This window comes from Halichoerus grypus, chromosome 10 (genome assembly GCF_964656455.1).
Source record: "Halichoerus grypus chromosome 10, mHalGry1.hap1.1, whole genome shotgun sequence".
Taxonomy (NCBI): Eukaryota; Metazoa; Chordata; class Mammalia; order Carnivora; family Phocidae; genus Halichoerus; species Halichoerus grypus.
Genome location: NC_135721.1, coordinates 57,825,027 through 57,852,007, shown reverse-complemented (window position 1 = coordinate 57,852,007; position 26,981 = coordinate 57,825,027). Strand labels below are relative to the sequence as shown.

At 36.3% G+C, this 26,981-nt stretch overlaps 1 protein-coding gene across 1 annotated transcript in view; it reads left to right on the top strand.

Annotated features, from left to right (window-relative positions):
- The first annotated feature begins 346 nt into the window (after nucleotides 1–346).
- EHBP1 (EH domain binding protein 1) overlaps nucleotides 347–26,981 on the top strand; it is a 416,635-nt gene continuing 390,000 nt past the window's right edge. Inside the window, exons 1-2 of the mRNA XM_078056492.1 lie at nucleotides 347–424; nucleotides 5,977–6,061. The gene's annotated coding sequence lies outside the window, so the exon portion shown is untranslated. The remainder of the gene's footprint in view (nucleotides 425–5,976; nucleotides 6,062–26,981) is intronic.

Genomic DNA, 26,981 nt, shown 5'->3' with positions numbered 1-26,981 from the left:
GTTGGGGTTGGGATGGGCTTAGTCAGCACCCTGGGCACTCAGCGCTCTTCAGAGAGACCAGTACTCGAGGGCTGCTTGGTGGGAGGAGTGCACAACGTCATTAGTCCCTGGGTGTAAACAAAGAGCGCCTTCAATGGCTATTTTGTTTTCTGCATCGTCAAAGAACAAGGATAAAGAGTATGCTACCCATGATTAATTCTGGAGAAAAAAATTCCATGCAACTAGAATTTTTTCCAAGATTTAAGACAAAACAATATTTTCAGCCCATATCAAAACCCTCTCAGGACAACTGATATTGTGCACTGTGGAGAGTGCTTAGGAGAATGTGCTATTTGTTCTCATCCTTTTCCAGGCTTTGTCCTCATGGCAAACTTCAAGGCCAACAAAAGACAAAGGCAGAGGCAAGGGTGCCGCTGGATAAATGGTGAGTGGGCAGCATGGGGTGGAGCACAGAAGGGATTGAGGGGTGAGAAGTGGGGGTTGGTCACCAACTATAAGCTGTAGGACTCTGAGTCAGTAATTTAACCTTATAGATCTCAGTTTCCCCATCTGTAAAAATGGGTGATAAGACTAGATCGGGGGTCCCAAACTTCTCTGTGAAGCCTTCTCTAATTGAGCAGGTTGTATTTCTACTTCCTTTTTGATACATCATTTTAAACTCCCTAACCATGACATTCTCTTAGACATAATTCTTATTTAATACATACAGATGTATATTTTATCAGCAACTGTAGACTTTCAGTCCTGGAATATGTAAATTGCAGATCACTCCTTTCATGGATAGCTAGGAAAAGAGAAATGGAAGTTGAAAGTAGAGAGGAACTAAAGCAGAGACAAAGATTTTTGAAATGAGGGGCGCCTGGGTGACTCAGTCGGTTAGGTGTCTGCCTTCGGCTCAGGTCATGATCTTGAGGTCCTGGGATCGAGCCCCGCGTCGGGCTACCAGCTCAGCGGAGAGCCTGCTTCTCTCTCTCCCTCTGCTGCTCCCCCTGCTTGTGCTCTCTCTCTGTCTCTCTGTGTCAAATAAATAAATAAAAAATCTTTAAAAAAAAAAAAAGATTTTTGAAATGAAAGATTGGGCAGGACCAAGGAAAACAAGCAGTAATAATCCAGGGCTTTGAAAGCACTTCCTGTGGTTTCAGTGGGGAGAATAGGGAAGAAATGCATGTACCTGGCATGAAGTTAAAATGGGCAGATCCAGGACTGCAAAACTCTGGGTATTGCTGGGGGATCAGTTCTCAAAGGTTTTTCTCAAGCCTCCAACATTTCTTGAGAACCCAGATATTTTAGGAGGCAGAGACCAGGAGCTGGGAGTCAAACTTCCTCCTGGGTTTAGTTCCCGCCCAAAAGCAGAACCTGAATCAAGGATTTTAAGGCAAGCTGTTTGTTTAGATGTCATACAAAGTGTTAATGAACACATTACTGCTATGGTCAACTAGGACCCAATCCCTCTGGAGACCTCTGGGACACTGTATGGCCCCCACCTTAGTCCTGCCACCTAAGAGGTGAGAACTGGTGCGGTTTTCTACCAACTCTCTTTTTCTCCTGGAGGTATTACATCTGCAGCACTTCTAGCCTGTCCCTGACCAAGTCTGCTTCTGCTACTGGGAGAAGCCCTCAGGCAAAGTCACGGATACTTGTTAGGAAGCCCTTGGTGTATAAGGAATGGAGACCGGATATTAGTGTGTCTGATAGAAACCACCAAGTCATAAAATAAGACCTTGAACATTCAGAGGAGGACCAACCCCTGAAAGAATTCTTCTCGCTATGGATATTTTTTAACAAGCCTACAAAATGATTTGTAAATATCTTAAAGAAACTACAGGAAAAAGGTCCTGAAAGGTATCTTGCTAGTGAGTATGAAATGGTAAAGTTAAGATGTATAAAAGTCATATTTATTTTAGTACATGAGAACATAATTCTAATGGCTTTCAGAGGTTTATTCCAAGTATCATTTCCCCTAATGTGATTTCTGTCATAGGGATTTAAGTTCTTGAACCATAGGCCTTCTGCCTCAGAGTTCTTAAGAACGTGGTCTCCGTAATTGAGGAACGACTTGTGTACAGCCTTTTTTATTTCATTTTTTATTTGTATATTCAATCCCATTAGAAACTAAATTCTTTACAGTAATGCAGCTCTCTGAACTTTTCATAGCACTGAGAACAACTTCTTAAACATAGTAGTTCTTCAGTAATCTTGATGCCTTTCTAAATTTTTTTAGTATTTGCACAGTTGTATTCCCAAAACCATTAGGGAAAGACATAAATTTGTTTGTTTGTTTGTTTTAGAGAGGGGGGAGGGGCAGAGGGAGAGAGAGAGAATCTTAAGCAGGCTCCATGCCCAGCACGGAGCCCAACGTGGGGCTTGATCTCACAACCCTGAGATCACGACCTGAGCCAAAATCAAGAGTTGGACACTTAACTGACTGAGCCACCCAGGTGCCCCATAATGATATAAATATGTAAGGGAAAAATATGTTCTAATGACAAATGGTCAAAGACATGAACATTTCACATAAGAGGAAGAGGTTCACACAAAAACAGTAAACATATGTGAAACATATCAAGCCCCTCTAATAACTTGAGTTGATGGAATCTGTCATTTGGTCTGGCCAGAGCCCTTCTGTTTAGCACCCTCCCTTGGGGTTAATGCTTTTCCTTCCCCTCCAGATAAATGACTCTGACTGGGACTACCAGTTACATGGCCAAACTCCCTGGCCACAGTTGATGGCCTTAGGAGTGAGCAACTGACCCAAGCCAGGCCAATAAGACTCCTTTCCTGGGAATGTGGAATTGATAATGACACGCAGTCACTGTCAAAGGAAGCCTGGGAGCTCTCAGGGGCCAGGTTTCCTCCTGGGGGGGAGGGGGTAGCCAGGTTGAAAAATGAAACTCATGCACAGAGAAGAGCAGATGCCAGAGACAGAGGGAGGAAACAAGCATCCGGCTGTACCCTACCTTTCCTTCTTGTAAACGGTTGAGGTGTTTTACTTGAAACCAAGGGCTCCATCTATTACCATAGAAAAATACAAACATAATAAATGTAAGGTAGGATCCTTGTAGCAAAAAAATAAGAACAACAATACACAAAGATGAAAATTTGGAAGCATCTGATGATTCTGTAAGCTAATGTTCTTTATCTGGAAAGCATCTTAAACATATCTGACGTGAATCAGAGACTAAATCTTTAAAATTCACAACCCTGAGTTTGTAATTCCATGATTAATAGAAATGATCAAATACTTTGTCCAAATTATAGTAATTTGGGTAGATGAAAACAAGGAAATCAGCATTTGCTGAATTTTAGAATGCAACAAACAGTATGCCAAGAAATGTATATAATTAATAACTACCATTATTTAGGGGCGCCTGGCTGGCTCGTCAGTAGAGCGTGCGACTCTTGATCTCGGGGTTGTGGGTTCAAGCTCCACATTGGGTGTAGAGATTACTTAAAAATAAAATCTTAAAAAAAAAAAAATCCCTACCATTATTGAACATTTATGATGGGTGAAGCATAGTCCTAACGGTTTACATGTATCTTTATCTCATATAATTCTCCCATTAATCATGTGAGATGAGTACGACTTTATTCCTATTTTTTAGATGAAGAAACTATGTCTCAGAGAGGTTAAGTAATTTGCTCAAGTTCTCGCAGAAGGCGAGTGGCAGAGCCAGGATTCAAGCACAAAGCACAGTCGGGCTGCCAGCACCCACACCCTTAGCCATACATTATATATTACCTTGTTTCACTCTAGAAAATGTATCACAGACTGAGGAGGTAATTCAAAGGAAAGAAAAAGCATATGGATGGATGTGTGTGGAGATACTCATTAGTACATCTACAAACTAGAAACGGTCTCGCCATCCAACACATATCTACAGGGAAATAAGAACACAGCAAGGCAAATGTGATACATTGATACAATAAAACACTATATTGCTGGTAGGAATGATAAATATGAGAAACGTAAACAATGGGTTGAGGACTACAGAAAGCAATAGCAGATGAGAAAAAAATGTTTAATTCAGAATGATAAATATTGGTTTCTAACAATTTGCGCAATTATTTTTATGCAAGCAATAGAATGGGAAAAGTCTTCAGGGTTTATGAAAACATGGAGATTTGAGATTTTTTAAAGAAAGTTCATGTTGCTTTCGTTACTTAGATATTCCTATTTAACTTTCATTGTAAAGTTGATTAAATACCCAATTAAAAGCAAACTTATTAAAAATTCAAAGTAATATTAATGGAAGAAAATTAAAAAGAGAGGTTTATGAGATTAAAAAAGATTTTTTATTAGGAAAGCCTCATTTGAAGAACATAAATAAAAATGAGAAGGACTGCATAATGTACTAAGAAGAGAAAAAAGTATAAAATGAAGAAGTAAACTCACATCTGCTTGCTCGTCCCTGATCTGGTGCAATTCTACCTGCCCCTTAAAGTCTTCTTACAGTGCTGCTATCCTGAGGTCCCTCACCAGAAGCTTCCTCTAAGCAAACATGGTGCTTCATTTGTCTCTCTCTTACGGTGCTTGCCCCATTTCCACCTTGTTTTAGAGCTGTGTAGTTAGCCCTCTTCTCAACCACAAGCTTTAAAAAAGTAGGAACTATGTACCTTCAACATCTTTGTAGGCCCCAGTTGCCCCATGTTAGCCACAAACATGTGCTTGTTAGATGAATAAGTGTTCTTAGAAAGGGACAAAAGACTTGGAGGCATAGTTTGGAACAATAAGCAACTGTGGTTGGGGACATGAGAATGGTTGTCCTTAAGAACTCTTAAGTAACCAGATGGAGGAGGTGAGTGTTATAGTTCTGGTGGACTCCAGAAGACAGCAGAAGCATAAAGTGATTTTGATTTCATGAGGTCTGTGGCCAGTATATCTGGAGATGATCATAAACTTTGATTTATGATTCCAGTTGGCAGAGGACATTGAAAAGAGGAAAGTTGAAGAAAGAGTTAGTGGGAATAGAAGTTAGAGCAGAAATTTCAGAGGTGTTGTTCTAAAGAGTTCTTGTGGTCTTCACCTCATAAGGGCCAAGGCCCTTCTTTTTATGTTTATTAAAAAAACAACAACAAAACCTTTATTGTGATGAGCACTGGCTAATGTATGGAATTGCTGAGTCACTATATTGTACACCTGAAACTAATAGAACACTGTGCGTTAACTGCAATTTAAATAAAAACTTTTTTTTTTTTAAGATTTTATTTGTTTGACAGAGAGAGACATAGCGAGAGCAGGAACACAAGCAGGGGGAGTGGGAGAGGAAGAAGCAGGCTTCCCGCAGAGCAGGGAGCCCGATGTGGGGCTCGATCCCAGGACCCTGGGATCATGACCTGAGCTGAAGGCAGACACTTAACGACTGAGCCACCCAGGCGCCCTAAATAAAAACTTTTTTAAAAGCCTTTAATCATAGTGAGTTCAGTAGAATGAGCAAAGTGGATCGGACATTCTTTCACACACACACACACACACACAGAGTTTCCTTGTCATGCCAATTACGCCATGGGGGGGGGGGTTGTTTTGTTTCGTTTTGTTTTTTACCAAATAGGAGAAGACACACAGTGTCAAAGAATTCTTATTTAAGTTCCAAGAGGCCCAAGGATTTTAAACCTACTTCACCCTGACTGTGACTGTGAAGGCAAGGTAGTTCTGATTCAGATGGTATACAAAATATCTGCTGGTTCTTCCTTTCCTTTTTGTCTACATGATGTACAGGAACACCTTGCAAATTGGAATTGTAAGCTCTCTGAGTTCAGGAACAAGGTCACAAATTATATACACAGTGGCTGAACAATCCAAGCTTAAATATTTACTAATATGATTTTATCTACTACCAGTCACAAAGACATACATTCTCCTAATACTCTTCTGTAAACAAATAATTCCTGTACCTTTCCCATTAAAAACATGGAGTTCTCTTTAAAAACTTTTTTCTTTGGGTAATTTTTGGCTTATTTTCTGTCTTCCCTCACTAGAATATAAGTTCCATGAGAGCAGAAGTATTGTCTGTTTTGTTCAACTATGGTACCCTCCAGAGCCTACAACAGTTCCTGTTGCTCAGTAAGTACTGTGTGCTGAATAAGTGAATGAATGAATGGTTGAATGACCAAGCATTGTTCTGGTTGTGGCTTTAAAGACTTTTGTAAATATTAACTTGAATATCTTACATGAACACACACGTGTGGCTCTTCAGTGGTCTTCCCTCCCCTACCATTCTTCCCCACCAACTGATCAGATAAACTAAGTAATAGTTGGCCAGCTATGCATTAGGATCCATCTGGCTCTCGCTGAGTATAAAATGAAAATGCTTTGCTTTTACAAAAACTTATGTGGGGAACTTACATTTCAAAAAATATGTTTGTAATACCGAAGTGTATTTTGTTTTATTAAATCCAGATTGCTGGGTGGAGTCCCTTAGCTAAAAGTCACTCTCAAGCAAAATGAATTGCTTGTTATTCTCACAAAGAATTTACAGGAAGCAATTTGTAAAGGTTGCCATCAGGCTGAAGTCATTGTTGGCACAAGGAATCAAATGTGTCATCAACCTCGGAGCAATAGTTTAACCTGGGTCTGCTCAGAGAAATCTCCATAATGCAAGGAAAATTGAATTCTACTGCCTCAGATGACAATCACTTTTGATATTATTCCAATTCGATCATGAAGTTAAAAATATTTGGCATAAAAGTTTCTCTCATCCTGCCACTATGTAGAAATACCGATTTTAAATGTGCTAAACACTGGTCCTGCCATTACCAGCTATTTCACAAATAGTTTTTTAAAAATCTGCTCTTCTTTCCTCATTGTACTCAGGAAGTTGCTATAGGGAAGCTAGGAAATGAATGGCTTGCCAACTTATTTGGCCCAGTCCATCAAGTAACCTGTCTGCTGGTCAGGTGATAATAGCAAAAAAAATTTCTACTCATCTTGAAGGACTGACTATCCTCCAATCTAGGTGACAGATGGGCAATTGTTCTGGATAAGCCTATGGGGGCCTCATTACAGCAGAGAAACCCTGGATCCAGACATGCTGTGAAGATGGACAGTTCGGTGCTCCTAATTCCTGTCAATGTGTTTATTTTCATCACTCTGGGAAAACAGGGCTAAAAAGATGGAAACACATAGATTCACAACATTAGCAAATATTAGACTAGTTCTCTATGTTTCCAACACTAGTTTCCAATGACAAAGAGGAAAGCAAGATCTTGACAAAACCACACTGACCATTTTTTAGCCTTATCCAAATGATGCTCAACTCATTTACTGATTCAGCAAAAAGGTATTGAATGCTGTGAGCCATCAGCACCAAGTAGACAGAAAATAATGCAGAACACCTTACTGCATTACTCCCTTACCACTGAACGACTTTGAATGAGTGTTTCCTTCACTACACACTGGGAACAATCATCTACGGATGTTAAAATCCCTCTGACTGTCTCACATGGAAAATGCAGCAACCATCAAGTCTGAGTGCTTAAGGAGGCTTCACTCCATTGAATAGTTATCCTAGAAAAAGACTGACAAGAAGTATGTGGTCCTCTCTTTCTTCTCTCCAAACACAATCGCCCTTTGTTTAGCAGCTCAGTCTGCTGTTTATAAGTCCTGTCATTCAGCACCCTGGTCTCTCGGCCTCCCAAGTTGAACAAGATTTCTTGATTGAGTCAAGCCATTCATTTGCTGATTGTCCCAGACCAGTGTGGCCTGCTGGCTGCTATCACCCTCCAACAGCTAATGCATATAGTATGACATGATTTGGCCTGAGAGCACTCCACAGCCCACCTGTTGTCCCCATCTCTTGTCCATTCCACAGCTGATTAGGCAGCCTCCTGTCCAGGGTTCTTATGCATCTGGGCCAAAGAAATTAATTTGCGCTCATCATTCCTAGTTGCAGCTGGCTAATTGGACTCTAGGGTCACTTCCTTGTCTTATAGAATTAATCAACGTCTACTTAGTTAATTATTGCAATATTTGTTCAACAAATATCTATTGAACATTTACTATGTGCCCGGCACTATGCAAGGTGCAGAAGATACAATAGGCCATGCAAGTTCCACTAACCTAAAAATTTAACGTAATTCTTTAATTTCTACCTAGTTTTCCTATTTTTAAGTTGAATAAATGTTTTTAAAATTAGGTATGAAACCATGATCCCTCCCCTTGTAATTTTTTTTATTGCTTCAAAGTCAAAGAAAATGATCATATCTCTTGAGATTTGATCAACATTCGCTCACTCTTGTTTATTTGCTTATTTATGTGTTTAAAGGTAGTTAGTTACTTAAAACGTCTGGAATATATTTGGGGGGCTGATGAAATATTTGATCTAAAATAATTTAATTCAAATTTCTAATGAATGATTTCCACAAATGTGTATTTAAAAATAATCTCTATTGTTTTGCATTGCACTTGGTCATTTTTTTTTTTTTTAAAGATTTTATTTATTTGACAAAGAGAGACACAGCGAGAGAGGAAACACAAGCAGGGGGAGTGGGAGAGGGAGAAGCAGGCTTCCCGCGGAGCAGGGAGCCGGATGCGGGGCTCGATCCCAGGACCCTGGGATCATGACGTGAGCAGACGCTTAATGACTGAACCACCCAGGAGCCCCATCACTTGGTCATTTCTTAATCCTTATATACAACTGGGCTTATTTCTGAGGCTTCTCTTCTGTTTCACTGACTTATATTTCTGTTTCATTTGCTCTTTCCTTTCTCATTTTTAGAATATTTTTCTTATTCTCGCCTCTTTACTGAATATTATAACATTCTTCAAATTTAAAGAGAAGTCCATTTTTATTTTGATTAGGATTGCACTAGATTTAAAAATAACAGTAAGAATTGATATCTTTACAGTATTTTATTCTTTCTAGATGTTACTGCCCAATAAGTTTTATTATTTTAATAAACACTTCCTATTAAGTCTATTTCTCTTTATATTTTATTGCTGTTGTAAATTGGATCTCTTTTTTAAATTAAGCTTTTCTAGTTTGTAATTATTGGTATTCAAGAATCTTAATGGCTTTTTTATATTTTATGTTTTATCTGGCCATTTATTATTCTATTAAGCCTAAAAATTCTAGCAGATTCCTTGGGCATTCTGTTAGATACATAATCAATTGTCTTCGAATAGTGATGTTTTTGTTTCTTCCACTATTTCTCTCTTTTAGTTTTGTTTCATCTCACTCCTTACACTGGCCTGAACTCCCAAAACAATATTAAGTCAAAATGATGATAGAGGGCATGTCTCTAGTAAAATCATCTTAAATACTCTCTTCATGCCTTAACCTAGTCAACAAAACTGAGTGGGGCAACAGCAATGACAGAAAGTTGGGATCTAATAGCGCTGTATGAAAAACTTGGCCTTTCGTAAATTTAATAAATGTGACTAACTTATGCTTCTTGGTCTCTTGGCCGAGATCTAGTAATTATGATATTATGGTTCTATTAGTAAAATTTAATCAGGAACTGGAAATAAGATGTTTGTCATAAGTTGAAGCTTTATTCTAATTCAGGTTGACATTGCTATACCTATCATAAAATTATAGTTTGAATGTCAGATTTCTTCCAAAAATCATATTTCATGCTGATTTAAAAGGCTATGTAGCTACTAAGGAATAAATTATGATTTTGAATAGCAATATCAAAAATATTCATTCTTCCAATGTGCTGTGCTTCTAGAAAAAGCTACTAGAAGTCAAAATTATATGAGATAAGCTGAGTTTTCCCATAGAAATAATAGTATAATGAATTCAGAATTGAATTCATAACATAAGTGTCAAATATCCAAATTTTCCTAGCAATGGCTACAAGCACCATGTTAAATAAAATGTAAATGTTACAAAGTTTGTTAAGCTTATCTATAAACTATTTATTTATTGACTAGGGCAACACAGTTATCTATCATGTGACTTCATATTTCCTAGAGCATCCTCATATTCCGCATACATTTCTCATTTTGGGGGGTCATTTCTTCCTATTTTAAATGAAGTAAATTAAAGGTGAAGGAACACATTTACCAAGGTCATAAATTGCAGAAGGGCTTTGGAGTGTTGGTTTAGAGTTTGGACGGAGGTTTTGGAGTAAGACATATTTGGGTACAAAGCCTGGTTCTGCCTATTATTCATTTAAAAATATTTAGTGAGTTCTAGATCCTAGGGATACAACAGTAGACAAAACAGACAACATCCTCAATCTCATAGTGTTTACATTTTAGTACCACTTTCTGGCCGTGACATTTAAAAAAAAAATTTTATTGAAATTCTAGTCAGTTAACTTACAGGGCAGTATTGGTTTCTGGAGTAGAATTCAGTGATTCATCACTTACATACAACACCCAGTGCTCATCATAACACGTGCCCTCCTTAATACCCATCACCCATCCAGCCCACCCCCACCCACCTCCCTGGCCATGACATTTTAAAAGTTTTTTTTTTTAATATCTCTGGGCTTCAACTTCTTCATTTGTAAAGTGAGAATAAATTAAATTAGGTAATGTCTGTAAAGCACCTATCAGAACTCAGTGATGGTAGCTGGGGGTTGTCTGGCTGGTCAGTCGATAGAGCATGTGACTCTTGATCTTAGGGTCCTCAGTTCGAGCCCCACGTTTGGCACAGAGTTTACTTAAAAAAACAAAAAAACAAGGGTGCCTGGGTAGCACAGTCGGTTGAACATCCTAGTCTTGGTTTCAGCTCAGGTAGTGATCTCCAGGTCGTGAGATTAAGCCCCATATCGGGCTCCAAGCTCACATGGAGTCTGCTTGGGATTCTCTCTCTCCCTCTCCCCTCTCCCTCTGCCCCTCCTGCTCAAGCTCTCTCTCTCTTTCTCTGTCAAACAAATACATCTTTAAAAAAACAAAAAACCTGGGGTGCCTGGGTGGCACAGTCAGTTGGGCAACCAACTCTTGGTTTCTGCTTAGGTCATGATCTCAGGGTCCTGAGATCAAGCCCCCTGTCGGGCTCCACTCTTGGCAGGGAGTCTGCTTGAGACTCTCTCCCCTTCTCCCTCTGGGCCTCCCCTTGTGCTCTTTTTCTCTCTCTCTTAATAAGTAAATAAAATCTTTATGAAAAAACAAAAAACAAAACAAAAAAAATAAGTGATAGCTAGTTATTACATTTTAAAGAAAAACTTTTGAAAGAAAGCTTTTTAAAAAACTTTTGAAAAAAATTGTAAGAAATACTCATTATAGAAAAGAGAATGTTTAAATCATTATCTAGAAAGAACTATTATATACTTTAATAGTTTAATATATACTTCCAGAATTTTTTCTATGCATATATGTGTGTGTGTGTATATATATATATATATATATTTTTTTTTTTTTTTTAAGATTTTATTTATTTATTTGAGAGAGAGTGCACAAGCATGAGTGGGGGGGAGGGGCAGAGGGAGAGGGAGAAGCAGACTTCCTGCTGAGCAGGGCTCGATCCCAGGACCCTGAGATCATGACCTGAGCCAAAGGTAGATGCTTAACTGACTGAACCACCCAGGTGCCCCCGCCATTTTTTTTAAAGCGGGCTCCTTGCCCAGCACAGAGCGCAATGCAGGGCTTGAACTCACAACCCTGAGATCAAGACCTGAGCTGAGATCAAGAGTCTGACGCTCAACCAACTGAGCCACCCAGGTGCCCCTATGCATATATTTTTAAAAAGAGAATCTATAGCATATACTTTGAGATCCATTTTGTCCAACTGCCCTTCAGAAAGGTTGAACCAGTGTATACTACCACCAGTTATATATGAGAGTGCCTGTCTCTCTTTGGGGAGGTTTTACATCAAAATCGTATAGTTTTTAATGTAATCCTTTTCTACAAAATCAAATGTCCTTCCACCTATGGTCCAGTTCCGAATTTTGTTTTATAAAAATGAGTTTGTGGGAGAAAATATTTGCAAACCACATATCTGCTAAAAGCCTTACATCTAATAAGTGTGTATGTGTGTGTGTGTGTGTGTGTGTGTGTATTTAAACTCAAAACTCAACAGTAAAAAAAAAAATCCAATTATAAAATGGATAAAAGACATGAAAGGATTTCACAGAAGAGGATGTAGGGATGGCAAATAATGACATGAAAAGATGTTCAACATTGTCATCCATTTGATATCACTACACAGCTATCAGAATGACTAAAATGATCACTCAAAGTGATCATACTACTGGTCAGGATGTAGAGAAACTGGATCTATCATATATTGCAGGTAGGAATTTAAAATGGTACAGCCACTCTGGAAAACAGTTTGGCATTTTCTTACAAAACTAAACATACAATTCAGCAATCACACTCTTGGATGTGTATCTCTGAAAAATGAAAACTTAGGTTCACATCAAACCTGTATGAGGATGTTCATTGCAGCTTTATTCTGACTAGCAAAATACTGGAAACAGCTGAAATGCTCTTTTTGTGGGTGAATGATTGAACAAACTGTATGATATGCAATGGAATATTACTCAGCAATAGAAAGGAATAAACTATTGGTACATGAAAACAGCCTGAATGGACCTCAAGGGCATTAGGCTGAGTGAAAAAACTCAGTCTCAAAAGGCTAAATGCGGTAAGATTCTATTTATATTATGTTTTTGAAATAACAGATTCAAAAGAGATTAGTGGTAACCAGATGACACACACAGAGGGGATGAGGTGGGGGGGGGGGGCACTAACACCAAGTGTTAGCACCAGGGAATTATTCTGCTGAATTTGATATAACGGTGGTTACACAGATCTATACATGACATTAAATTGTATAAAACTACACCCCCCCACACACACAAATGAATGCAGGTTACAAAAATGGCAGCAACTGAGTAACATACACCTGTGATTGGTACATCAACAGGAATGTACCAGTGTCAGTTTCCTGGTTTGGGTGTTCTACTACAGCTATAGAAGAGATCACCATGAAGGGTACATGGGACTCTTTATACTACAGTTGCAACTTCCTAGGAATCTATAATTATTTCAAAATAAAAACTTTTTAAAAAATGAATTGTAATTATTACTATGGCTCTGACTTTTTTCCATTTATCAGCTATTTTAAAGGATATTAAAGAATTAGATTTGTCAGGCAAAGATAAGATAGTGATGCTATTTTGAAAGCAATCTGACCCAAAAGGAGTATTAGCTTTTAATATAGCCATCTTGGAAGCTTGACTACTTATGCATGTTTTGGGCCATTGCAGATCAAATATTTTAGAAATCCTCTTTTGTAATTACCTGCAGAGATCACCAGCCATTGGCAAATATGAAACCTATTATTTTACGACATTCTCTTAAACTATTATATTTTCTTCCATCTCCCTTTACTTCATCTTAGTTCTACATGTTCCCCAGATAAAGATGAGCTTATCTGGCACATATAGGATGCCTGTAAGACAAACGAAAAGAGGGTCCATCAGTTTATTCTTTCTTTTGTTTCAGTCTCTGGATATTTGTGCTTTTAACTTGTTAAAATTTTCCCATGTGATGGAGCATGTGAATTTTCTTTGTCTCAATGCCTTTCCTTGTCACCAAAGTTGGGATATTTGAAAGAACTTGAAGCAATATTTAGTTCATTTAATTTTTTTAAAAGATTTTATTTATTTAATTTAGAGAGAGCACACATGTGGGAGGAGGGACAGGGTGGGAGGGTCAGAGGGGGAGGGAGAGGGGCAAGTAGACTCCAAGCTGAGTGTAGAGCCTTGTGCGTAGCTCGATCTCGTGACCCCAGGATCATGACCTGAGCCAAAATCAAGAGTCCTACGCTCAACCAACTGAGCCACCCGGGTGCCCCACATTTGTTTATTTTAAAGCAGTTGAATAGCTAAAACAAGGAAACTTAGTTGATTTGTTTTTTTAACTGAAGTTTTCTTGGCTCTTGGTCTTTGGGAATTAAATGCTTCTAAGATATAATTTGAGAATCTCCATGGTAGCTCACAGGATTGTATTTTCTTACTGATGTGGCCAGAAAGTGAGGAAATGGAACTTAAACGTGGGAAAGGAAAATCAAACATTATCACATATTTGTTCAAGGAGGTACAGGTATTGAGACTCAAACTGACCGTGTGGATTTTGCAGTTGTTACCTGAAGTCATCATTTATTTCATGTTGAGAAACTACCTTTGGCTCAGTGAAATCAGATTTTGAAACACTATATGACTATTCAATAGAAACAAAGTCACAATTACAAAAGGAATTCATAAATTTTGATGAACATTACTCATGCTATAAGTTTCTTCAATTGCCCTTAGATTACAAACTCCAAATTAATAAATCTTCTCTAGCCTAGTTGCTCAGTTTTAAGAGAAGCTCATCGAACTGAAAACAATGCCAAATCTCTGATTATTGAGACTAGTACATTAATCTTGTCATTATACTAAATTTTATGGCTCTCTGGCCTTTGTTTGGATCTATCTAGTTGTAAAAAAGGTATATCCTCTTTTAAAGAAACTACTGAAATTGAGACAGGGAAACTGAATGATTCCATAAAAACTCTGCTTTTTGCTTTTTCCTGCTTCTATTCTTGCTAGGATCTGCACCCCCACCCCACCTTACACATGCATTGTAAATAGCCTCCTTATAAGAGACAAGGAGTTAATGGTTCTCTAGGATAAATAAAATCTGAAGAATGACCAAGTGAGAATGATGAAGGAAACCATCATATGCTAATTCCATACCACCAGAAGCTAGACATATCAACGCCAAGACCCCTGGCTCCAAGGAATGACACCTGGGCTCTCATCTTTGTTCTAACTGGTTCCTGGATGCCTGAGAGGACATGTCCACCAGACCACGGTCTCCAGTAAAAACCCTAGACCCCGAATATAGGAGAAACTCCCTCCTTTCCTTTTTGAGTCTCCTGGATACTCACTCTGTCTGTTATCTGCTCTCTCTATATTTTCACTAAACTCTGCTTTCATCTCCTGCTGGCTCACATATGATTTCCATCTTTCATGAAGCCAAGGACCCTCTTGACTGGTCCTGCAGGACCCCTCGGTCCTTGGACCCAGCCTACCAGCATCAAAATGAAAGCAAAAGCCACCTTATTTAATGTTGATCTGGAGTCCAATTTGGGATCAAATATACTTGCAGTTTTAGGCTAGATCTCTAGACCTATACCTGTGTGCTTTGGAGTGATTATTCAGTTTTACAACCATATTTGTATTACAGGTCAAAGCTCTTTTCTTCCTCCTCCACTTCCTCCTACTTCTTTTCTTTCTTCTTCCCCTTGTTCTTCTCCTTTTTCTCCTCCAACTAAGCTCAGAGTGAAGAATAGCTTTCCTGGAATGAAAATGTAGGTGATAATCTAGATGAACTCCAGAGGTGACACATCAACGTCTGTGGTGTTATTCATTTGTGTAGGTGGGCCCAGATCCAAAACAGAATGTGTGAATCTTTGAATGCTCTGCTATTTTTTGTGGTTGTTCTAGAAAATATATAGGTGTGGGTCTGGTGTCAGTTAAGTCCCTAAATTTTGCAGTAGGTTTGCAATTCATACAAATGCATAAAAAATGGAGTTGGGGTTTAGGATTCCTTCTTGTTTAGGATTTAGAGGGGTTCCAGTTTATTTCCATTTTACCTAGCTGTCAATTGTAATTTCTGTGAAATATATTTTTGTACAATTGACCCTTTTCTCATATTCTTTGGTATATGTTCATTTTATTTTTATTATTTTTTATTGCCAAGTAACTCAATGAATACAAAATTATTTATAGATCACATACACATATATAAATAATTTATAATGTAGAAAGTAAAAATCTCCAACCACTTACAATATCACCCCACCTCTTTCCACACCCATCCTGAAGAAGCAAACACAGTCAAATCTTTGGTAACTTTCCAGACATTTTTTGAGACTATTCAGGCATACACATTATTTGTTTTCACAAAATGAAGTCCTACTTTACATATTATTACATAATTTTTTCACTTAATTATTCATAATAATACAGACTTCTGATTTTTAAATGGTGGAGGGGTTTCCATTTTATAACTATTTCAGCATCCATTTAACCATTCTCCTGCTGTTGACATTGAGGTCTCATAGTTTGAGCTATTACAAATAGTATTCCTTATACATATAACCTTGCACACTTATGCAAGTATTTCTATAGAACACAAACCTAAAACTGCGAGTTAAAAATGTTTTTAATTTTGAGGGGTGCCTGGGTGGTGCAGTCAGTTAAGTGAGACTCTTGGTTTCAGCTCAGGTTGTGATCTCAGGATCATGAGATCAAGCCCTGCATTGGGCTCCTGCTCAGCAGGGACTTTGTTTAGGTCTCTCTCTGCTCCTCCCTCCAGCTCTCTTGCTCTCTTTCTTTCAAATAAATAAATAAATCTTAAAAAATATATATATATATTTTTATTTTGATAGTTATGGCACATTGTGATGACATTTATTATTTGACAGTTATTTGTCACTCCAAATAGGCTGTCATGATTCGCTGTGACACTTCACAAAGTATGAGTTTTCTTTCCTCTTATCCTAGGCAAACCTGAACTTCATCTGTATGTTTAACTTTTTGTAATTTTATGGACAAAAATAGGATCTCATTTTTAATTTGCATTTTCCTAATTGCCAGCAAAGCTGAACATCTTTTCATATGCTTATTAGGTGTTATTAGCATTTTGGGTTTTTGCGGACTACTTGTTCATATTTTTTGCCCTTTTCTAGTTGGGTGTTGCCTTTTATTTATTTATAGGCAGTGTTCTTGTACTAGGAATAGGAATATTTTCTCTGTTACTTCTTTTACAGAAGGTTTATATTTTTATGCAATCATTGCTCTACCTTTTTTTTTTTTTTTTTTTTTTGGTGGCTTCTGAAGTTTGTACCTTACTTAGGAAGATCTTTCCCGATATTATTAAATATTTTCTATATTTTATTCTAGAACTTTTACAGTTTTGCCTTTTTTCATTTCACTATTTAATTCCTTTGGAATTTAGTTTTTAAAAAATGTGTGGTATGAAGAGAACTCTAATTTTTTCTCCTAAATGGGTATCCAGTTTACCTCAAACTATTGATTAGTCCATTCTTTCCACTATGGTTTGAAATGACATGTTTTTCACACACTAAATTTAAAAGTCATATGTATCTGTTTCTGAACATTATTTTATTCAATTGATCTATTTCTGTGCCAATATTACACTATTTTCATCACTATAGCTTTATTGTAAGCTTTGTTAAAAGATTCAGTTCCTTCTCATTTTTATTCTTATAATTTGCTTTGTAATCATTGATAATCTATTCAACCAAATAAACTTGGAATTACCTTGCCAATTCCATTAAAGAATCCTTTTAGTTGGGGCGTCTGGGTGGCTCAGTCCTTAAGCATCTACCTTCAGCTCAGGTCATGATCTCAGGGTCCTGGGATAAAGCCCCGCATTGAGCCCTGCATCAGGCTCCCTGCTCGGCGGGAGGTCTGATTCTCCCTCTCCCACTCTCCCCGCTTGTGTTCCCTCTCTCGCTGTGTCTCTCTCTGTCAAATAAATAAATAAAATCTTTTAAAAAAAGAATCCTTTTTAAAAGGATTTTAAAGATTTTAAAGCTCTTTTAAAGAGCTTTTAAATTTGAGGTGATCTTTACAACATCTCATCTTCCCATCTTGAATCATAGCATGTTTTTCTCTTTTTCTGGGTCTTCTAGAATACTTTCTAGAAAGTTTTATAGTTTTCTTCATCTCTTGTGTATTTTTGGATAAGTTTATTCCATTGCAATTGGTAGTTTTGTTGGTAAAACAAATGGGGTCCTTTTTGATTCTTTCTAATTAGTTACTATTGGTATCTATGAAAGCTATTAGTAATTTGTATTTTGTTCTTATACCTGTTTCCTTACTAAAATCTGTTTAATAGTTTTTTCTAAATCAATTATTTTGTATCTTTTTAGATACATAAACATGGCATTTTGTTTCATCTTTTCTAGTATTTCTCTCCTTATTACCTGTGTGTGTATGTGTGTGTGTGTGTGTGTGTGTGTATGCATCTATCTACCTACAGAGAAAGAGAATGAAACTAGTTTATGTGCCTTACTACATTGGTGAGGGTTTCCAGAACGTTGTTGAACAATATTAATGATGACAAGAATTTTTGTCTTGTTTCTAATTCCAGTGACATTATATCTCTAGTGCTTTAAGATTTCATATAAAGTTTGCTATTGACTTCTTGATACTCTTTATCAAATTAAGTATTTCTATTCCTAGGTTACTAAAGTTTTTGTGAAGTGTTAGTATTGCCTCCTCTATCAAAATGAGTAAATGACCTTCACATATTAATGTTATGAATTAAAGTATTGTGTTTTCTGATGTTGAACCATTCTTCCATTTCTAAATTCTATTTGATCATGATATGTTGTTTTTTCCTATACTGCTACATTTAGTTTAGGTTCTAAGTACCTGAAGTCATGAATGAGATTAGGCTAGAATGTTTCATTTCTTTTGTATAATTTTTGTCTTGGTATAAACATATTGGTATAAACATTATATTAAACATATAGAAGGAATTTGACAGATTTTCATCTCTTTCTATTCTCCAAAACATACTAAATTTAAAAGTCATATGTATCTGTTTCTGAACATTATTTTATTCAATTCAATTCAATCAAAAATTCAATTCAATTTTATTCAATAAACATATAGAAGGAATTTGACAGATTTTCATCTCTTTCTATTCTCCAAAACAGCTTAAATGATGTAGAAATTACCTGTACCTTGAACATTTGAGAAAATTTACTCACAATGTCATCTGGGCCTGGAACTTCTGGGGGAGGAATATCTTTGACTAGCTTAAAAATATTTTAAGGATATTGACCTATTTTTTTTACCTTTTCTTGTATATAGTTTGGCAAGTTTATATTTTCCTAGAAATTCTTCCATTTCATCTAGTTTCTCAATATATTGTTATGAAGTGGCATACACTATTCTAATATTTTTAATATCTCTTGTATCTGTGGTTATACTTCTATTTTATTATTTGTGTTACTATTGTGTTTTTTCTTTTTTTCTTTATTAGAGTTGCTAGAGATTTGTTCATTAAGTTGTTCTTTTTAAAGAAGCAATTTGGGAGTTAAAGGTTTTATTTCCATCAAATTTCTGTTTTGATCTTTATTCTATTTTTGTTGTTTTTGTTCTTTTCCAGTTTCTTATGTTGAATGCTCTGTTCATTTCTTTTCAGTCTTTTTCTTATCAAAACACGCATCTAAAAAGAATATAAAACTCCTCTGAGTAACATTTTGACTATATCCCACAGATTTTTTTTCCCTTCTTATCTACTTTTTTGAGGTATAATTTACATACCATAAAACTCACTATTTGAATTGCAGAATTCAGTAATTTCTAGCAAATTTATAGAGCTATGCAATCATCATCACAATCTAATTTTAGAATATTTCCATTACCCTAAAAAGAAAGCTTCTGCCCTTTTGCAGTCATTCCTCAGTCCCCACCCTTAGCCCCAGCCACTTGGTCATTTTTTAAAACACAAATGCCCAAGTCCCACTGCAGACTATGAGTCAGAAATCTGGGGATGTGGTCCTCACATGTGTATATTCCAAAAGATCCTCAGGTAATTCGACTTTGACCCATGTTTGAGAACCACCTTGATACGAGAAGAAAGCCTTTAAACTGCTTCATGAGAGAGTAATCAAAGAGAGTTGCAAAGTTAACTAATTCATTGGAACACAGTTTAAGGAATCAGAAATTCTTTAAATTACCTTGGTAACACAGGAACCTTGAGTCCAGGGATTGAATCGATTCATTTTTATATTTCTCCCAATGCCAAGTATAGTGATTTACATAAAGACGATGCTTCAAATATATGTTTTAAATGTAGAACAGACTTTATTTATGTAGATGTCAAATCTACAAAGATTATTCCCTAAAAGATATTTTTGACTCAACTTTAAAACTTATTTAGAAAACTCTTTGTTTTTCATATACAATTCCAAAGTTTATTAAAGTCTAACTTATAATAAAACATAAAAAGTACTATACTTCCCAAACATATTTCCTCTTCTTAGAAAAAATGAGTTAATCACAATTAATATTATATAGCAAATCCTGCATAATAATTAACCACATGTTGTTAATTGCTATAAAAATGCATTGGGTTTAATGAGCTTGAAACAGCATTCTCTGTATATCATAAAATGAACCATTATTCTTTGGATGATCATTCTTCAGAAGGAACTACTTTTTTTTAACAACCTTTTAACATATTTATTAGTACTTCAGTAATATTGAATTTGTAATTAGGAATGCAATAATATTGAAGTAGTTCTCTAACAATTTAATTTAAATATTCCATTTCAATTAACATTGGAACTCTCTGGACTTTTCAAATTAGGGATTGATTTGTAATTTTGTCGTATGTGGATATAGTTTATTGTAATAAACAACAAATACATAAAACTTACTGTCTTTAAGTGTATAGTAGTGTTAAGTATATACACATTGTTATGTAACAGAGCTCTAAAACTTATTCATTTTGAAAAATGGAAACTCTATATGCATTGAACAACAACTCCTCTTTGCCCACTTCCCCCAGCCCCTGGCAACCACCATTCTGCTGTTTCTTAAGAGTTTGACTATTTTAATACCTCATGTAAGTGGAATCATGCAGAATTTGTCTTTTAGTGACTGGCTTATTTCACTTAGCATAACATCCTTAAGGTTCATCCATGTTGTAACATATGGCAGGATTTCCTTTTTTTTAAAGGCTGAATAATATTCCATTGTGTGTATATACCATATTTTCTTTATCCATTCATCTGTCGATGGACATTTAGGTTACTTGTACCTCTTGGCTACTGTGAAAAATGCAACAGTGAACATGGGTCTGCAAGTATCACTTCGAGTCCCTATTTTCAATTCTGTTGTATATACACTGAAGTGGAATTGCTGGGTCATATGGTAATTCTATTTTTAATTTTGGGGGGGAAATTCCATACTGTTTTCTATAACAACTGTATCATTTTACATTTCCACCAACAGTGCCCAAGTGTTCTAATTTCTCCACATCTTCCCCAACACTTATTTTCAGGTTTTTTGATAGTGGCCATTGTAATGGGTGTGAGGTAATATCTCACTGTGGTTTTGATTTGCATTTCCCTGATAATTAGTGAAATTATCTTTTTATATGCTTGTCGGTCATTTGTGTATATTCTTCAGAGAAATGTCTACTGACGTCCTTTGTCCATTTCTGAATTGTGTTGGTTTGTTGTTGTTGAGTTGTAGAAGTCCTCTATATCGTCTAGATATTAACCCCTTATCAGATATGTCGTTTGCAAATATTTTCTCCCATTCCATAGGTTGTCTTTTCACTCTATCGATTGTTTCTTTTGCTGCATAGAAGTTTTTAAGTTTCATGTAGTTCTAGTTGTCTATTTTTGCTTTTTTTCCTGTGCTTTTCCTTCATGTCCATGAAATCATTGCCAAATCAAATGTCATGAAGCTTTCCTCCTGTATTTTCTTTTAAGGGTTTTATAGTTTCAGGTCTTATGTTGAGGTCTTTAATCCATTTTGAGTTAATTTTTATATATGATGTAAGGTAAGCATCCAACTTCATTCTTTTGCCTGTGGCTGTCCAGTTTTCCCAGCACAATTTGAAGAGAGTATCCTTTCCCCATTGTGTAGCCATGGCACCATCATCAAAGATTATTTGACCATATACATGAGGGCTTATTTCTGGGTTTTCTATTCTGTTCCACTGGCCTACCTCTGTTTTTATGCCAGTACCATACTGTTTTGATTACTGCAGCTTTGCAATATGTTTTAAAATCAGAAAGTTTGAGGCCTCCAGCTTTGTTTTTCTTTCTTAAGATTGTTTTGACTATTTGGGGTCCCTTGAGATTACATATGAATTTTAGCGTGTATTTTTCTACTTCTGCAAAAAATATTGTTGGGACTTTGATAGAGATTACATTGAATCTGTAGATTGCTTTATGTAATTTGGACATTTTAGTAATATTAAGTCTTCCAATCCACAAACATGGAATGTCTTTCCATTTATTTTTTCTTCAATTTCTTTCAGCAGTATTTTGCAGTTTTCAGTGTACAAATCTTTCACCTCCTTGGTGAAGTTCACCCCTAAGTATTTTATTCATTTTGATGCTATTATAAATGAGATTGTTTTCTTAATTTCCTTTTCAGACTATTCATTGTTCATGTGTTGAAATGCAACTGATTTTTGTGTGTAGATTTTGTATCCTGAAACTTTGCTGAATTCAGTTATTAGTTCCAGCAGGTGTTTGTGTGGAATCTTTAGGGTTTTCTAAAGATTGTGTCATCGGAAAATGGAGATAATGTTACTTCTTCCTTTCCTATTTGGATCTTCTTATTTCTTTTCCTTCCTGATTGCTCTGACTAGCATTTCCAGTACTATGTTGAAAAGAAGTGCTAAGAGTGAGCATCTTTCCCTTGTTCTTAATGTTAAAGGGAAAGCTTTTAGTTTTTCACCATTTAACTCTAAAATTATATTGTTTTAATGCCTAATTAGAGGAAAAGATATTAGCACACATTCCCTGAGATTGAGGACCAGTCACAATTTTAATCAAGATCATGAGAGAAAAACATGGCAGTAGTTGATATACTAGGCAAAAGCTCAAACTCAATAACATGTTCTACTCCTGACAGTGAGTCACTAATTTGCATGTTTCCTTAAGCAAGCTTTTTTCTCCACCAAGTAGTATCTATTTTCCCATCTATGAAATGGGATAATATTGTTAAATTCATTTTACCTCCCTAAGGTCTTATGAGACATACTATACTAAAATTTATATATACATTGCTTTGTGCTAATTGGTGATAAGAATAACTTTAGTAAAATGTGAGATTGCAGCATAATCTTTTTATGGGAAAAGATTATTGAGATCCTCATTTTTATTCTGAAAAGAAAATGAAACTCCATAAAGATGGTAATTTTTGGCTTTGCATTTATACTGATCTTTAAAAATCATAGTAGTAACTACTACCTATAAATAAATAACTTTAAGTACAATGCTTTGAATAAGTAAGCATGCAAGAAAGTCTGTTGAATGCCTGCTAAGTAAAAAGATAATTTTTAATTGTGTATTTTATTACATTTTCCTTACATCTTGTATTAGTTTTCTATTTCTCATAATCTAAATCAGGTATGAGTGAGACTCAGGGTATAATCCATCCTAGGGCACAATTTCCCTCCATCTGTGGACCTGTGAAACTAGAAAACAAGTTATCTGTTCTTAAAATACACTGGTAGGACAAGCTTAGGATAACACTTAACATATTCCAGTTCAAAAAGAGAGAAAATGGAAGGAGGTTAAAAAAGAATAAGTTACTGGTTCCAAGCAATTTCGAAATCCAGCTGGGGAAACTCCATTAAATTTCAAGGTCTGGAATAATCCTCTCTGGTGCATGGGATGAGTCATTCTTTCTTTTTCATGAAAGAAATACGTGTTTGCAGCTGTGTGATTTTATCAGCCTGTTTCCTGCTTGTAGAATAGTGAGAATCTCACATCCTCCTTTCTTTTCATGCTCTGTCTCTTTTGGTCCAAGCTGACAGTGTTTCTGCTGATATAAAATTCTCAAGAACTTTGTGGGTCTCCCATGTATGCCACAGGGATTACTCTATTAGATAATAGGCTCATCCACGATCTTTTCTAGGTAATTCCATCTCTATTTTTGGATTTTGCTGTGATGTCTGAGGGACAGTCTAAAGCTTCCTAGAAGCTCTTTGGTTTGCTTGAGGGGATCTGTGAGTCACATCCTAATCTCTTCAAAGAACCTTTTGTGTGACTGAATACTCTGACCTTTGATTTTTCTGAGGCATCAGCAAAAGTTTGTCCAGCCATACCTTCAGTTTTTTCTCTAGAGTACACCTCCCTGCCAGCGAATCTCTTAATTTTAGTGTCTTTTCTAATCTGGATAGGCAGAGAATTTCCCAAATCAACTCCTGGATACTATTTGCTTAACAGTCCCTTACTCAATGTATCTCTTTCCTCTCCCATTTTACTGTAACCAACAAGAGGAAACCAATTTGCACCTTCAACATTTGCTTGGAAATCTCAGCTAAATGTCCAATTTCATCATTTATAAATTCTGCTTTCCATATAACTGCAGGGTACAATTTCTCAAAGCACATATTTCTACTAAAAGTTGATTCAGTGCAATCTAGACTTTTTTCTGTCTTGCTTCCCAACATTCTTCCAGCTTCTGTCTACTGCCCGAATCCAAAGCCACTTCCACACAGTTGGGTGTCACAACAGTCCCTCAGTTCCAGGTACTGAATCTGTATTAGTTTCCTATCATTGCCATAATAAATCACCACAAACGCATTGGTTTAACACAGCACAAATTTACTATTTTGCCGTTCTGTAGGTAGAAGTCTTGACACTGGTCTCGCTGAGTTAAAATCAAGGTATCTGTAGGGCTGCATTCCTTTCTGGAGGCTCTAGGGGAGAGAATGTGTTTGGTGCTCACTCATATTGTTGCAGAATTCCGTTCCTTGTGTTTGTAGGACTAAGGCCCCATTTGTTTTTTGGCTGTACTTTAAAGGTTGTTCCTAGTTTCTAGAGGCCACGGCGCTTCTTGACTAATGGTTATCTTGCTCTATCGTCAAAGTTCTCAACAGCAGCTTGTCTTATCACCTCTCTGATTTTCATAGCTTTTGATATGTGAAGCTGTCGTCATTCATTTCCAAAGGTTCTATAATTTCATCATGTTTCTTTCTTGTTAATCCAAGGGTTCACTGAGAAGCCTATTTTAAAATTTCCAAATGGTTGAACTCAGGGCTATGGTGTGTGTGGTGTGTGTATTGCAATATGGTCAGAGAATGTAACGTCTGTGGTTTCAACTTCAGAAATGTTATGGGAACTGTTTTTGTGGCCTACTATGTGACCACTTTTTTTTAATAGCTCCATAGGCATTTGGAAAAAATATATTTATTTTCTGTTTATTTGGTATAAAGTCCTATATATCTATAAGGTTTAATTTGTAACTGTGTTAATCAATTCTCTATATCCTCGTTTGTTTTCGTTGACTTGATCTGCAAGTTTTTTAGAGAGATGTACTCAGGTGTGCACTTTATTTTATTTAGCTTTAAATTTAACTTATTCACATGTTAGTAAATGAAAAGACTATATTTATTCATTAGAATTTCAAATACATGCCTTTTTTTCTTAATACATTGCTTATCATTTTTGATATAATGAATTGTGGGCATTTTATTTTAGATTGTGAATTATTCTATAATTTTCTGAGAGTGCAAAAGCACCATACCTAAATATAACCAAAGTTCCTGAAGAGAAATGTAACCAATTAAAACTGGAGAAATCTGTTTACATAGCATCACAAAAACATTCCAGCAGGTGTTTGCTACTTCCTGTCTTTGCATTTAATGTACGGACTCCATGGGTACCCAACCCCTCGGTTGATTCTTTTTTATTTCTCATCAGTTGTCCTGAACATAGTGTGTTTGTTCCTTTCCAGGGTCTACGGGCTAGAAAGACTAAAGCAATTCAAGAAACTGTGAAGCGTTCTGAGAGCCATGTGGTTCTCAGATGTGGGTTCTATAACCAGTTTAGCCCTCAAATCCCAAGGGAGGAAAATTGGGAGTCTGGGTAGTTTCTGTGAGTCAGGTCTCTACTTTGCTTGCAGCTTGCAGAAATACTTTCTATTGATTTGCATTTTGTAAAATTAGAGTTTGGACAGGAGTTCAGTACTGACCTGATGAATTAATTTTGTGATTAATTTTATTTGTTGATGTTTTTATTTTAAATCTTTTAGCTTAGTGTAGTGACCACCACCATAAAGAACTATGGCATATATAACTTTCTTATTATAAATTAACATCCCAAGTGCTGCCTTAAAAGAAATTGGGGGAAAAAAATGTAAGCCGTGTAATCCCTGCCTTAAATGTAGAGCACTCTACATTTCTATGTGAAGACCTAATAAGAGTACACTCAGAAAGAATTGCTCCTTTTTTTCCATTTTTTTTTTTTTTTATGTTCAAGGTTTATGGGTTTCCATTGTAAAACTGTTTTTTCATAATTTTATCTTAAGGACCTTAAGTGTCCTGTAGTTAAATATGCTTAGTTTAGAGAGTTAAGAAAATGTAAAACCTATTTTAAGAACCACACTTTACTAACTTACTTTTTAAGAAAGCAAATTCAACAGGGTTCTATGTGATAATGGGCCAGTGAAGATTTACTGTCTTAGTCATTTTGAGGGCTGAACCTCTTGGTTTTCTGTGCCGTACTAAACTAGTTACTCTGCTGAACTTTGAATTAACAAAATAAAAACCATCAGCAATATAAAAGGAAAGCTGCTACAATATCCTCTTATCAGAAAAAAGAGACAAGGCATAAAATCTTCAGCTTTAGGAACAAATAGTAAATCATTTATGCAAGAGAGATTTGGGAGTGGAAATGTGGCATCCAGACAAATAAATAAAATACTGACAGTGCAGTATTAAAATGAATTCAGCTAACCAAAGAGTGAAAATAGCCTGGTTTTAGCTTTAGGCTGGTTGAAGAGCAAAAACTTCTTAGGCTGTGTATGCTGACCGGCAGATGGAATTTTCGCGTCAATTCACATTTCACAGGCTTTCCCAAGAAGCATATTGTCAAGTTTTAGGTGTACCAAGATCATAGAGATACCTGTGCCTTCACAGGAATATATATAAAAGATTGCAGTCAAAGTTCAGTGTGAAGGGTGAGATTTATCTGTCCATGTCCTTTCTTGTCAGCTGCTCATTGGTACCTAAACTCTGAAATGTCCTCTCTTCCTTATCCCTGCCTCCACTAGAACCGTGGAGATTCCACAAGAGCTCAAGTCTAAACCTTCAACTTTCCCTGACAGATACGCCTGGCAGGTCCCCCTGGCCTTGACAGCTCAAAGTTATCTTTCTCTCCTGCTTTTGAATTTTTGTACCAATTAGTACCCTTTCATTTGCCAAGTAACCATGGACTGATTTGTGACTTTTCCCCTTACTGGTTTTTCCCCCAACAATTACTTCTTTCCTGTTGTTGAACTTTCAACCTTTATATTTAATC